This window comes from Hipposideros armiger, unplaced genomic scaffold, assembly GCF_001890085.2.
Source record: "Hipposideros armiger isolate ML-2016 unplaced genomic scaffold, ASM189008v1 scaffold_109, whole genome shotgun sequence".
In the NCBI taxonomy this organism is placed as follows: Eukaryota; Metazoa; Chordata; class Mammalia; order Chiroptera; family Hipposideridae; genus Hipposideros; species Hipposideros armiger.
In genome coordinates, this window is record NW_017731459.1 from 1,924,408 (window position 1) to 1,938,846 (window position 14,439).

Genomic DNA, 14,439 nt, shown 5'->3' on the forward strand with positions numbered 1-14,439 from the left:
GGCTGTTCTCCGCCAGCCCCAAGGCTAGAGACAAAGCGCATGAACCACGCACGGCAGCGTGAGCATCATTAATCAGAGAGAAAACTGGCACGTTGCCCCCTGCCCCTCCATACCGCCTCCCGGCTCCCCGCCAGCAAGCGCGCACCGCCCTTGGTGCCAGAGCCCTCCATCGTACCGCTCCCGGGCGCCTTGCGACTCCTCGGACACTTGGCAAAGCCTTGCTCAGCTCCCTTTCTCGGGCGCTCACTCTCCAGGCCAACTCTGCAGAGAATATCCCACAATAACACCTCACTCCACCCAAATGAAGCCGTAGCCTCAGAGCTCTCAGAGATTCGCGGCTTTGAGCAAGACCAAAAGTCCCGGCGCGCAGCGTCAAGTTCAATCCGTGTGGGTGACTGGCCCCCGGACCGCTGCCCACCCGAGCGCTGGTTAGAATCACCGAGGTGCTGCAGAAACCATGGGCAGGGCGTGGGGCAGGGAACAGAGTTGACATCCGAAGAAATAAAAGCGCTGCATTTCCCATTTGTTCTGGAGATGTGCTATATTTATTATCTGTAATTCTTTCTTATTGTCTCAGGGCACACACTACAAAAAAAAATCATGGAGGAATGGGAATACATTTCCGGAATACCGCCCACCCATCCTGAGAGCATATAGAGCTTACTTTTCCAACATTATAGGTCACCAGCCAAGATATATCACTCTGGCTTTCTGCCCTCCAGCTGAGAGCAAGACATTTGTTGCTGGGCTTTTTTGCTAGGTTGTTATTAATGTGAAGCAAAATTATAGTTGTGCACGCCTGCATGGGATTGCCAAAGCTCATTTTGACACTATCCAACAATTCAGTTTCTGAAATGTAGACGCTGAATAACTATGAATTTGGTGCAATGAACGCCCAATTCCATAATAAATTAGAGAGGAGAAAATCAACTTTTACCAGCTGCAATTAGTAATCCCATGAATAGACAACAAATAACTAGCATAAACTGTATCATGAAAAATTCCACATCCTTTTACTCATTTATTGACATCCATTTCTAATGACAGACATTATAAACGGATTTAGTAAGGGATGTGCCTTCCACTTTTTATAGAATTGTAATGTCAACAGCTGTAGCCATGTTCATCAATGCTAAGATATTAACTATAAATATCACGCAGATGATATGTGTAGCTCTAGAAAATCCTGTGAAAAAATTTTGGATAAGAGTGTACTGGTCCTTGATGAATAGATAATTACTGTATTTTCCAAATACTAGAAACTGTCTCCCTTGGGGATCAGCGTTTGCTAGAATATAAATGAATATGCTGAATGAGGCTTCAGCAAATGAAGCCTAAGGAATTCAAGACCCTTACGTTGATCTATTTCTACTCAGTCCTCTCCAAAAGCGTTTTGACAGGCATTTTCCTCTTCCTTTCAGAAATATGGAATTCAAGGGAAAGTTAAAAAAAAAGTATTTCTAATTCTTTTCCCTTTCCTTTATCTTGAATTATGTCCTAAAAAACCTGCTTTTCCTTGGGGAAAATTGTTATGCTGAGTTGTGCTGTGCCGTAAGTTGGGACTCCCTGGGAAGAGGGTCAGTGTACTTGATTTTCCTTCTGGACAATGCTCTATATCAGCATCTCTTGAACGGATGGTGATCTACTAACAGGAAACCTTAACAACTTGCTCTTAACACAAAGTCTTCCTAGAATGAATCAGATTTTACTCTGAGAGCTCACTAAAAAAAAAAAAAAAGTGGAACTCAAGGGTATAAACTGGATTAGAAATTAACAGCCATTGTGTGGGGGGAGGTGAACTCATCAGTACTCTTAGTACAAACTCCAGAGATTATGTAAAAGAATAAGACAAAATGTTTCAATATCTTAATAGTGCATGGCCAAGACTGATGACAACATTTATTGCAATTTCTCATGGACTTTGGCCTTTAGTTAAAAAAGGAGGCACCCCAAAGATGAACAACACTAATGTGCTTCAACTAAATTTTTCTACCTTTTCTCATAACATTTTGTCAACCATTTAGGAACTGGAAAAGGCTCAAGTTTATTTGAGGCCACGTCTATAATTAACATTCCGCTGCCCAATTTTAAGTTTTGTGTCCCAATGTGGGACGGAAATATACTTCTGGGACTATTGGGCAGGCAGTGAACAATAAATTATTCTTCTAGGCATTCGGAAAGTGTTTGTATTTCCTTAAACGATTTGAAACAGTTATCATTCCTTAAGGTCCTTGACCTGTCCTACAGTAACCACCACTACATTCACTAAAACTGTTGTCTGCCTTATTGGGCCTCTGGGTGACAGATTCACAATGCCAGTCACAGAAGTGTTTATCCACTGAGAGCATTCTAACTTTAGGGGTGGGAAATGGTGGTAGTGTGGGAAGAGAAAGTGGTGCTGGTATTCTCTTGGTCTGGGTGCTTCTGAATTTATTTGGTATCATGTTTGAAATGAAAGAGCCTGCATGTAACCAGGTAACCCCAGCTTGGGGAGTTGAGCTCACCTACACACTGGCAAACATCTAAGATTGTCTCGACAAGCTCCCTTAAACACATATTCCCTTAAGACACTAAATTAGTGCCCTTTAATGAAGCTTCCAAATTGGATTTTCAAAATAAGGCAAATTGCTAAAATCGCCCAACTACCTTTATAAGCACCTTTTCAGCTGAAGCGAGAAGTAGAATTTCCATGCTGTTGAACTTCCATCATTCCTCCAACAATTAGGCTGCGAGGAAACTCCTCTTTAGGGTATTCTCCCCCACCACAATAAAGACCCACAGATCCCCTAGAGAGGCTTCTCATTTGCCCTGTTCCCAACAAAACAATCTTGGTTTTATTAAATACTAGTCTTGGGTTGAAAGCCATACAAATGTGCACGTACAGAAAGGCAGGGGAATCAAAGGGGAAAAAAAGGATTAGCATTTCAACCAGAAAAGTTTAGTTCCCCATTCTTATTTTGTGCTGAGCCAAAATAACTCTAAAGCACATTTCAGAACATCAACAAAGAATGTTACATCACGTATGCATCTGAGCATGAAGAAATGTCACGATCAAAAACAAAGAGGACTTGGGAGACGAGCAACCAAATGTTCGGATGGCACGGATCCCTTGACGGGCAGCCATGTTTCCCTCTGGAGTGTGCTGTGCACAGCAAAAGAAAATTGTCTCCATGAACCCCCGGTGTTCTCACAGGCAGACCATAAATGAACACTGGCCTGCACACGCAGACGGTGATACTTTGCTGAGAATGCACACCAAGACATTTCCTGGATAATGAATGTGTGTTGTATTTGCAGGAAGATGTATCTAAATCAGAGGAAGGACAATCAGAAGACACAGGAGGACACAACTACACAGAGGTTTAGGAAACCCGTCACCAAAAGATCTGAGCATCAAGAGACAAGAAAGGCTGTTGACCAAATAGCATATTCCTTTCCCTCATCTCTTGGGATAGAAATACCAGCATTTAGACACATCCTTAGTATTTGGAGGTTTTGTCCCTCTGGCCCCCAGAGCATCGAGAGTTGTTTTCTTTCCTGCACTCGCTTCCCTGAGGGACCCGTGGCTCTGGCACAGCTGAGGCATGTGCGGCAGGCAGCAGAGCACACAGACGCAGGAAGTCTGACTGCAGAGCAGGTGTGTGCAGGCAGGATGTCCTGCAGGCCCTCTCTACCTGGCCTGTGTTAGAAGTCCCCTCCAGGACCGTCTGCAGCATGAAGTGTTCTCAACTTCCTATGGAACCCACAAAAGATGTTTATCATTTTTAGCGACTGAGCCCAAAATTGAAAGCAGAAGCATCAGGAGCATATATGGGGAGAATAGAAGTAAATGTTACCCCCCCAAATGTAAGGGATGAATCAGAGCATAACCTAACATTTGCCAAAGCACTGTGTGTGATGCTGCCTCCAGTTTTACACTTCAGTTCCTGAAATATAGCATTTTCCTCCATAATGGACACTGTTCCCTTTTTCACACAAAGGAAGACAAAGGTTACCAAGTTATTCAGACCTTGGAATAATATATGTGGCTTCTCAACAATGAGCTAATATTGAAAGGTCTATGAATTAGGCACTAGAATAAAACAACTACAATCCATCTCTACTGAAATATATGACATTTACATTTTTAAATTGTAACTTAAAATGGTGTGTGTATGGTTAAAAGGTAAAACATATCCACAGTGTTAATATTTCAAAAGAGTTCTAAGATTTTACTGGAAACCCAGTTGTGGGCCAATACCCAGCATCTGAAAAAAAGGAATATGCAGATTTGTAATTTTGCATGAATGTATGTACAACTTGTTCTCCAAAGCTACTCTTTTAAAAAAAATTGTTTTTCTCTTTTGAAAATAAATGTATATTTGCAAAATCTATAGCTACTCGGTGAAAAAAAAAAAAACCCAGGGGGGCGGAGGGGAAGAAGGAATCAAAATTAAAATCCCCAAAATATCACCACCCAAACAGCCATCACTTTTGTGCTTAGCCAATTTCTGTGCATATATATCCATAAATATATGGCTATATTTTGTATAAATGGATTGCAAAATACATGTTACTTTATAATTGGCTCCCTGCTCTCTACTCGAGAATAAGTCATGGGGTTTTTTCCTATGACGTTGACTGTATCAATATATTTACGACAGCATAGTAGCCAATTAAATACAAAACATGTGTGTGTTATACATAAGAGAAAGCTATTGGTAGGTGTGGTTTGTTAATTGGAGGATTATCCCTTTAGGGTAAATCCTTAAAATGTGAATTGCTCTTCAAAAGTATCTGTATTTGACATTTTGGCATAATACTAGATTATACGATGTTCTATCAATTTCTGAATACCTTTTGTTTTGATTACTAATCTTTTGCCTTCCTGGTGTAAATCATATGGATTAAAAAATAAATATACCATTCAAACATATGAAACACTTTTCTATGTATTTTTAATTGAATTATATTAAATTAAGGCAAACACTTTTGTTAAGAAAAGAGAATTAAATAAAAATCATATATGTTAACTAATGATCTTTTTGCTTTAGATTTTTCCCTTAACACAGGCACCAGACACATTGTTTTTTCCCTATAAAAAAGATAAATATTTGAGGAGATGAGTAAGTCCTTTTAGGCCCCAAAGTTACAATGTGGTCAACTGCAGGCCTGCCTTCTTTTACTCCAGAAACAAAGCAGATTCCTGGCAACCATGGACAAGCCTCCAAATCATTGTTTCAATCCTCCTCCTTTGTTAATCATTTTAACCACACAGAGAGCCAAAGCCACAGATTTGACTTACACTATCATATATTTATCCCTCAACTCCTAGGATGAGGGTACAGATACAGGCATTCAGGAATGTAATAAAAACACCGGAAGCCTCAATGGGAGAGAAAGAATCATGTAAGAATCATCAGCCTGACAATTCAGTTACTTTCACTTTGCTCCATGTAAGTGCAATCCAGGGCTCATCATAGCTGGTTCTTTCCTTCCTAGACAGATAAGACATCTCACTCCTCAGCCTCTTGCAGTCAGGCGGGGCCATGTGACAACGTCTCACCAGTGATGTGTTAATGGAACTGATACATACCATTTTTGGGCTGGGGCCATGAAAAGCCTCCATGAAATTCTCTAGGTTCTTTTCGACCCCCCAAGTGGCCACAGGTGAGGTCAAGTGCCAGTCTAGTTACATGATGCTCAGCCTCTATCGGTCTGGGTCCTGGAGTCACCGTGTGGAGTAGATTTCAACACTGACTCATGTCAGGCATATAAACTAAGCAAGAAAAAAAAAATACTGTCTTTAACCAACTGAATTTTGGGGATTGTTTGAACCACAGCACAACCTAGATTCCCTGATTTATAAACTCTCTGCTAGTCTAACACCATATAAGAGAGTAACATGTACCGCAGAGGCCAGGCCTGGGATTCAGGAGAACAGAATTTTGGTCCTGAATCAGCTACCAAGTCACTGTGAAACTCAAATAAGTTGTTTTTACCCTAAAGCCTCAGTTATTTTTAATTTTTAAAGTTCTAAAATGAGATGATGGCACTAAGTCTTCATGTAAACAATACCACACTATTCTAATCACTGATGTGCTGTGCTATATTAAGGATTGATACTGTCTAACCAAGATTTCATTTTCCTTTTTTTTTTAAAATTTAGTTTTACTGAGGTATAACTGACAAACAAAATTGTAAGACATTTAAAGCGTGCATAGTGGTGATTTGATATATGTAAACATTGTGAAAGTATTCCCATGATCTAGTTAAGACATCCATCACCACACACACACACACACACACACACACACACACACACACACACTATTTTGGGTGAGGGGTGGGGGGTGAGAGCTCCTCTTGTTTTTGTTTTTGTTTTTTTTTAGCTGAGCCAACCTGTCACCTGTTGGCAGCCCAGCAGCCGCTCAGCTCGGGCCGGGAATCGATCCACTGTTGCTCAGAGCTAGTACTCTTGAGCGAGCTATTAACCAGCTGAGCCACTCTGCCGGCCCTTGAGAGTTCCTCTTCTTAATAATTATTCTGGCTATATTTTTTAACTTTACTTTTTGTCTTTCATTTGTATTCTAGAAATAGCCTAGAAATTTTCATAGAACATTTTATTGGTATTTTTATTGACATTGCATTGAATTAATAGATTCATTAGAGGAGAACTGACATCTTTTCTTTCTCTTCCCAAGAATGAATATTATGATCTCTTCTATTTTTCAGCTGGTTTTTTGATGTCCTTCAGTATAGATCCATATTATTTCTAGGTATGGCATTATTAGTTTCTAAAGTTGTTGAACTATACCATCTCTTCCTATTTTTAATTAATATTGCCAGTATTTTTTTTTGGATTAGTTCTTCCCAAAAAACAGCTTAAAAAAAAACCCTACATGTTCTATTTTAGTAAGTCCTATGTTTGTATTTCTAATATTTTGGAGTTTGTTCAATTATTATTTTATAGCCTCTTAAGGAGAAAGCTTAGCTCATTAAATTTTACTATTTCAAAAAATTAATATTTCTTATTTCCTATCATATACATTTAAGAATATATATTTGCTTTCATCTGAATACATTTTAGCTGCATAACAAAAGTTTTACTATTAGGTCTTTCTTATCATTTGATTCTATATTGTAATTCCCATTATAAATCATTTTTATCACATGGACTATTTTACAGATTTTTGTCTCTTTTAGTTTGTAAAGGTATTATTTTTCAGGGAGTGCCCATTTTTATTATTGGGTTTTAATTTTAATTCATTTTACTCAATGATTCTGAATTTGTTGAGATCTTATTTAGGATTTGGGATATGAACAATTTTTGTTTATAGTCCATTTGTTCTTGAAAACAAGGCATGTTTTTTGTTCAGTAGAGGGTTCTATGCAAATCTACTAGTTCAAACTTGTAAAATTAGATTGTTTATATATTTTTTAAATGATATTATCTTTTCAAGTCTATCGGCTTGATCTATCTGCCTCTGAGAGGATTGTATTAACATATTCGATTATTCTTATGGATCTGTTGATTTTTTTAAATCACTTTATGTTTTATGCATTTTTTATTATGTTTTGTTAGACAGATACAAATTTACAAATAGTATTTCTTCTTGATAGATTGTTCTTTTTTCAATGATTAAGCATGCTTTTTATATCTATCAATTATTTTCCATTAGATTCTATTTTGTCACTAATAGAGACTGTAGAATGTGCTAATATATATTACATTCATTTCAAGCTTTCTGCATTGTACATGTGTATTTTCTGTATTGTAGTCAAGGTTCATTTAAAACCATACAGCTGGATGTCTTTTAAAAAATAAAATTTCAGGGTTTGTTGTATAATTTGTTGTCATTTCTCTTACTAGGGACCTTGTGTATTGAGCTAGAGCTTTTTTCTCTACAAAATTTTCTTATCTGCACAGATTTCTATATAATTTTCTCATATCTAGCTTTGCCATTTTTCTTTACAATATGTTTGGTGTACTTATTAAACCACCCACTGAGAATGTGTGTGTGTGTGTGTATATATATATATATATATATATATATATAAATTAAAAGAGACTTTATCCAGCAATTAAAAAAATTCAGATATTATTTTCAGTTCTAGAATTTGTACTTTATTCTTTTCCAGTTTCTGTTTCTTTACGGAGGTTTTCTATCATTTTACTCATTGTAAGTACACGCAAGTGTATTTTCCTTGAGCTAATTTAGCTTGGCTATGATAGCTGCTTTAAAGTCATTTACAAATTCCAAAATCAGGGCTATTTGGAGGTTGGCCTTCATTGACTTCTTTGTTTTTCTCTTGAGAATGGGTAATATTTTCCCGCACCTTGGTATAGCAAGCAATTTTGGATTGTGTCATGGATCACGTAAATGTTACAAAGTGGAGATTCTGTGTTCTGTTATGGTCCAGTGAAGAGTCTTGATATTTTTGTTTAAGCAGGTAATTAACTTGATTGGGCTCAAACTGCACACAGTATTAAAGTCAGCAACTACTATCTTAGATCATTTTTTGGTCTTTTTAACTGGAACTCTCACAGTCTGCTTCGTGCATTTGTGGTTCAGGGATCAGCTATAGATTTCAAGAGTTTAGAGACAAAATTTGGGGCTCCTTTTCTCTGGATCTGTCCTTCCCAGAAATATTTCCTTACTTTTCAGTGGTCCTTCCAATCATTAAGCTTATGGATATTTTTATTTTAAAATCAGAGTTATCGTTGCCATCCAGGGCTGACTTTTGATTGCTCTCAGAATGCCAGCCATGAAAAAAATGTTTAACTCAAGCCATGCTAGTCTTTTAAATCAAGAATAACCTCCTTCCAAAATCTGTTGTCTTTCATCCCTCAGCTTATTGCTGTCATCTCAGAGAGAATTTGTCTGTTAGGAGTTTACTCCACCATACAGGAAGCAGGTCTCAATACTGAGTCCCATGAAGGAAGAAAGAGGAAAATTGGAAGATGAAGAAGAAAAAAAGTATCTACCAAATTTTGATTCTGAGGATGGGGAAGAGACATCATCCTCAGGTTCTCTTGCTTAGATCCCTTTGTCAAGAACGTTGTCTCATCATAATCATGTCTAGATGTAAGAGAGCCTAGGCTGTCACACAGGGAACTAACTGTTCCCTGTCCATCTTCTATAGTCAAGGAAGACTGGGAAAATGGAGCTAAAATTGGTATTAAGGAGATTGACTACATTATCTGTCACTGTCTCCATTTTGGCGACTATACTTATTACATACCTTATCTTCCTTTGAAATTTGAAACCTTGATATTTCTCTCTGAAACACAAGCATATTTGTTTCAACCTCTCTGGTGTGGATAGATTTTAGGAAATATAGTTTGTCAAGAATAGAAGTAAAGCATCTTATCTCAGCAGCTCTCAGGCTTAGATGACAGTAGACACTTAAACCCTCTCAGTACATGTGTATAAACAGAGGAACCGTTTCTCAGGGCTTTTTGAAGTGTTTTGTACATCTTCCTGCTGGATCTATTCACCAATATAGGATGGATAAAAGCCAAGCTGGTCTCTCATTTTAAGACAAAAATGTTTCAGAATGTTTCTTTTTGATCAGTGGTTATTCACCATAGTCAGGATCCCAGAATATTGCAATAGTTATGGGGTGCATCACAATTTGTTACTAAATAATATTTAAATGTTCAGTTTTGCTAGTTACTTAAAAAATAAATTAAATTCAGTGTTATTTAACAATGGCATTCAAACTTCTTGCATCCTAATGAGCTTACCTGAGTAGAAGGTAAGAGGTAAATCTAAATGTTTTAAAATTTTACTTGGGTATGTTCTACCTATGTAAAACATTTCTGGCATAGAAAAGAAAAACACAAAAATAAAACTGTTTCAGAATAACCTGTCCTGCTTACTAGAGAACACACGAAGTTACTAACCTAAACAGGAGTTTGTTAAGGAAAATGAGGCCAGGAACAAGATGTTCTGAGAGGATGGAAGAGGTCAGCACCGATATAAATGAGAACATAAGTGGATGAACACTAGTAATAAACAAGAACGCTGCATAACTACATATGCTATCCCATGTGACAGTTAGGAATGGAAAAAGGTCATGATAGGAAAATAAAAAGCAATAAAAAAGTAGAACATGTCTAAAATCTACAGGTCTTTTAGGGGAGGGGGAGTAATGCTATGAGTTGAAAAGATATATACACCTGCTAAGTGATTATTGAACCAGGCTAGAGAATATTTAGGCGGAAATAAAGAGAGTGGGCTGTGCAGGGAGACCCCTGAGGGAATGACTCTTCAGCCAGATGGATGCTGCGTCCCTGGTGTTGATCATAAAACTGTCACAAGGGGAAGACACAGCAGTCATGGGGGACCGCACACACTTTTTCTATTGCTGGGAGTCTCATTTGCCTAAAAGTAGTACACCCGATAAATTCTTGATGTGCCCCAGTGACAATGTCATCTCTTAAGAGTAGAAAAAGCCTATTTTAGGCCCAATTCTATGTATTAGTGGGAATCAGTTGACAAAGAGGATGTTATAGCAACCTTGGCATAGGGTGTATTGAACACAGTCAGTCTTCTACATGTCTTTCTCTAGATTTCAAAGAGAAAGCCATAAAAATTCAGAAGGAAATGGGTATAGTCTCCATGTACCCAAAGGAAACATTGGTAAAGAAGGTGGGACTAATCCACAGAATGAAAAACTCCAAATTGTTCCATTGACAAATACACATTGGTAGAGAGTAATGTGTCTATACAGGCAGCTCTCCAATAGGGTCGAATTTTAAAGACCATCAATTAAAAGTGAAACAGAACATGACCAGAGGCTTGTGGAAAATGGCGGCGAACACAGGGGTTTTTAAAGCAACATATTCAAAGGGCATGGTTGCCGCTGTCTGTGATACCTGGGTTGCATGGTACACAGCTTCTGCTGTGGTGTGGCCTGGGTCCATCTCCTCTGGGGTTATTTGGTGAGGTGTCACTAGAATAATATTCATCATTAATTATTCTTACTCTCATTGTCATTGCCTTGCAGATTGCTCAATGTTCATTTTTAGGTACCCGGTCTTTAGAAATTGACTGTTCTGGAAGTTTGCTCCCTTAGATACACTGCAAAATGTCTTTCAAGAATCTCTACTCACCAGGAAAGGGCTGTGCTCCATATTTAAACTGAGGGGTCTAAACCTGGGGCTTCTCTTTCAGGCTACATTCTCTGTATGGGGGTCAACAAAAGGATCTTGTACCACTCAATTTCAATTAGGAAGCTGAAAAATTTGCATTAGAAAAATGGATGCCTTCAAATTTTCTTTTTTTTAATTTTTATTTTACTTTATTTTTTAGTTGGGAAATTGGGGGAAGGGGAACAGACAAGTTGCTGTTGTTTTATTCTTCAGTCTAGTTGTGGAGGATGTTGCTTCACTGGCCCGAGTTGGCACCATCATTGCGCTCTTCCCGGGTGAGGCAGATCAGTCGCCGGCGCTCACTGTGGCTGCTGGCCGCTCACGCTGGCTGCTGGCTACACACGGTAGCCCATGGCAACCCACTGCAGCAGGGGCTGCAGCCTACACTGTCCCCGCGACTCACGGTAGCCCAGCTCCAGGTTGAGCTGTTGTTCAGCATCTTAACTGCAGAGGGCAGTGTCACTGGCCCTCATATGTGGGATCTGAACCAGGGACCTCTGGTGTCCCAAGCCAGCTCTTAACCAACAGCCATTCGGCCGGCCCCAAATTTTCTGTCACATTATTTTCCACACCCCTCCTTGTTGGCCTTAGAAGCTCTATCATGTTTCCTGTGTAATTATTAAATCCAATATTTCTTATGCAAAGATATGGACATGGCTGTTATTCCACTGACTGCATCAAGCCCAATATGGGATTGGCAAAATTGAATTATCTTTTCATGGAGTTTATTTTTCTTCCCTTCTTCACTATTTATAAGTCCCTGTTTTTATTTTTATATAACATTCAGGCACAATTATCTGTCAGTAAGAAAACCATGGAGTATGATTTTTATGACAGGACAAAAAGTTGATTTGTGGAAAAAAAAAGTTTTTCATATTTTGATTTAAAAATAAAAAACTTGAAACATACAAAATAATTTATGAAATAAGTATGAGATTTTAAAGCAAAATAATCAAACACTTTTCAATTTACTAAGTTTGCACTATCCAGAATGTTATCTAAATGTTATCAGTACTATTGAAATCTACCTATGACCTCCAAAGTTCTATCCTATAGCTTCACTGCTAAATTTCATACTATCTTGTTTTTTGTTTCATCGTGCTCCTTTTTAAATGGCTTCACCACATATATGTATGCATTTCAAGTCAATATGTTGTTCAGATTTATTTCTTAGGGTTTTATGAAGACACAAAAATACGTACATACTGGATGTAGTTTCTTAAACATGCTCTTTTGAACTCAATATTTTTCTTTGTAAGATTTGTCCATGTTTCATTTCTTTTCACTACTATATAATATTCCATGGTGTGATTAAACATTTTTCCATAATTAGACATTTCCATTGTTTCTGATGTTCAGCTATTTTAGACAAAGATGCTATAAACATAATGGTATTTATCTCACTGTACTTACTGTGCAGGAGTTTTTCTAGGATACATCCTCAGAGTTAATTTGTCAGATTACAGAAGATGTTCATGTTTAACTTTTGAAGACTAAGACTACTATATGGTCAAAAACACAATTTTATCTTTTAATAAACACTCCATGGGTTTCTATTGATTACTGAATGAACACATTTATTTAAATATTTGACCCTCAAATCCAGATATCATGCCAAAAATTTTTAAAGTATTTTAAGTGTTTAATACCATTACCGTATCTATAGAGACTCCTGGATATTTTTTAAATGCCTGATTTTGTTCAGGGTGGCAAAGCTCCAGATGATAAATCCAATTTATCTAAGTCATTCGTAATTATCTTTGGGCCTTCTGTCGGGTATTTTCTAAACCTCTCTTGTAGCCATGGGAGTGGGAGGCACGTTATCCAGTTATAAACAATAGGACATAAAGGGAAGCTTGTTGGGGGGAACTTCTGAAAAGGCCTTTCCTTCTGGATAAACATAGAGAAGAAGTGGTGAAGTGAGAAAAATTACCAGGCACATGAAAAGTTTCAGTAATTGTAAAAAGAAAAACAAAAAGATACAAAGAATCAGTTGCAAGATTCTTTAATTACATATTAACTATGTTGTTATGGTAGAGTTTGTAAGAGTCTTAGATATAAAACTTCTGTGAAGTATGTGATCCAGTCCAGTGATGATAAAATGATTTCAAAATAATTTAAGTTGTTTATTTGGATAATTTCATTAACAGAATATACAATCCAACCAACACTATTTAAAATCTTTTTCTCTCAAACCCACTTCCATCACTCCTAAACAGCTGCCTATTGCTTCTTTCCTTTCAGATTTTCCCCCAAATTTTCTGTCCTCACCCTAACCTATTTTTTTCTTTCCTCCATTACCTTATTCTTCCCATTCTTCTACTTCCGTATCCGTAAGTCTAAAGGCACTAGTATGACTTGGTCAGACCTGTCCCACAATATAAGGGAAGGCATCGTTTACATTTATTGACAATTGTTTTATGGCCCAGAATATTGTCTGTCTTGATCAACCTTCCATGTACACATGGAAAAGATGTGTATTTTGCCATTTGTTGGGTGCTGTGTTCTATAAATGCCAATAAGGTCACGTGTGCTGATACTGTTGTTAGGGTTTCCATATCCTTACTGATTTTTCTATCTACTTGCTGTATCAGTTATTGAGACGGGTATTAAAATTTCGCTCTGGTTTTGGATTTATTTCTTTTTGCAGTTCAATTAGTTTTTGATTCATATATTATAAAGCTGTTTTTAAGCACATACTTATTTGGAGCTGTTATGTACTCTTGGTGAATTGACTCCTTCACTATCATGGAATTACATTATTTATCCCTTAATTTTTTCTCTTTTTACTCTTAATCTATTTGATATTAATTTAAGATAGTTATTACAGGTTTTTAAATCCGGTGCTGTCATGGCATAACTTTTTTTCTCTTCTTTTATTTTTAACTTAGTTGTGTCTTTATATTTAAAATGCATTCCTTATAGGCAGCATATAATTATTTGCACTTTCATTCCATCTTAAAAATTTTTAGATATTAAATGGGGTGCTTAGACCACTGACTTTTAAAGTGGCTGTTGATAATGGTTATGTTAAGTCTATCACCTTGCTATTTTTTCTACTTATCTTGTCTATTCTTCCTTTCCCTTCTCTACCTTTTCTGCCTGTTTTGTATTAATTGAATATATTCATAATACATTTTATCTCTTTTAATGACTTATTACCAAAATTATTTTTTAAAATTTAAGTGGTTGCTCTAATGTGTATAGTACACATCTTTAAAACTGTCAGTCTAGGGCCGGCCGAGTGGCGCGATGGTTAAGAACTCGCTTGGGATGCCAGAGGGCCCTGGTTCGGATCC

At 37.4% G+C, this 14,439-nt stretch overlaps 1 protein-coding gene across 2 annotated transcripts in view; it reads right to left on the bottom strand.

The window, feature by feature from the left end:
* The window catches only part of ARPP21 (cAMP regulated phosphoprotein 21), a 450,043-nt gene that overhangs the window by 159,696 nt on the left and 275,908 nt on the right, over positions 1 to 14,439 (bottom strand). Inside the window, exon 1 of one of the 2 annotated variants that reach the window (XM_019647225.1) lies at positions 176 to 527. The exons of the other annotated variant lie outside the window; for it this stretch is intronic. The gene's annotated coding sequence lies outside the window, so the exon portion shown is untranslated. Of the gene's footprint in view, positions 1 to 175; positions 528 to 14,439 lie in introns of those variants that run through there. 2 annotated transcript variants of the gene reach the window in all.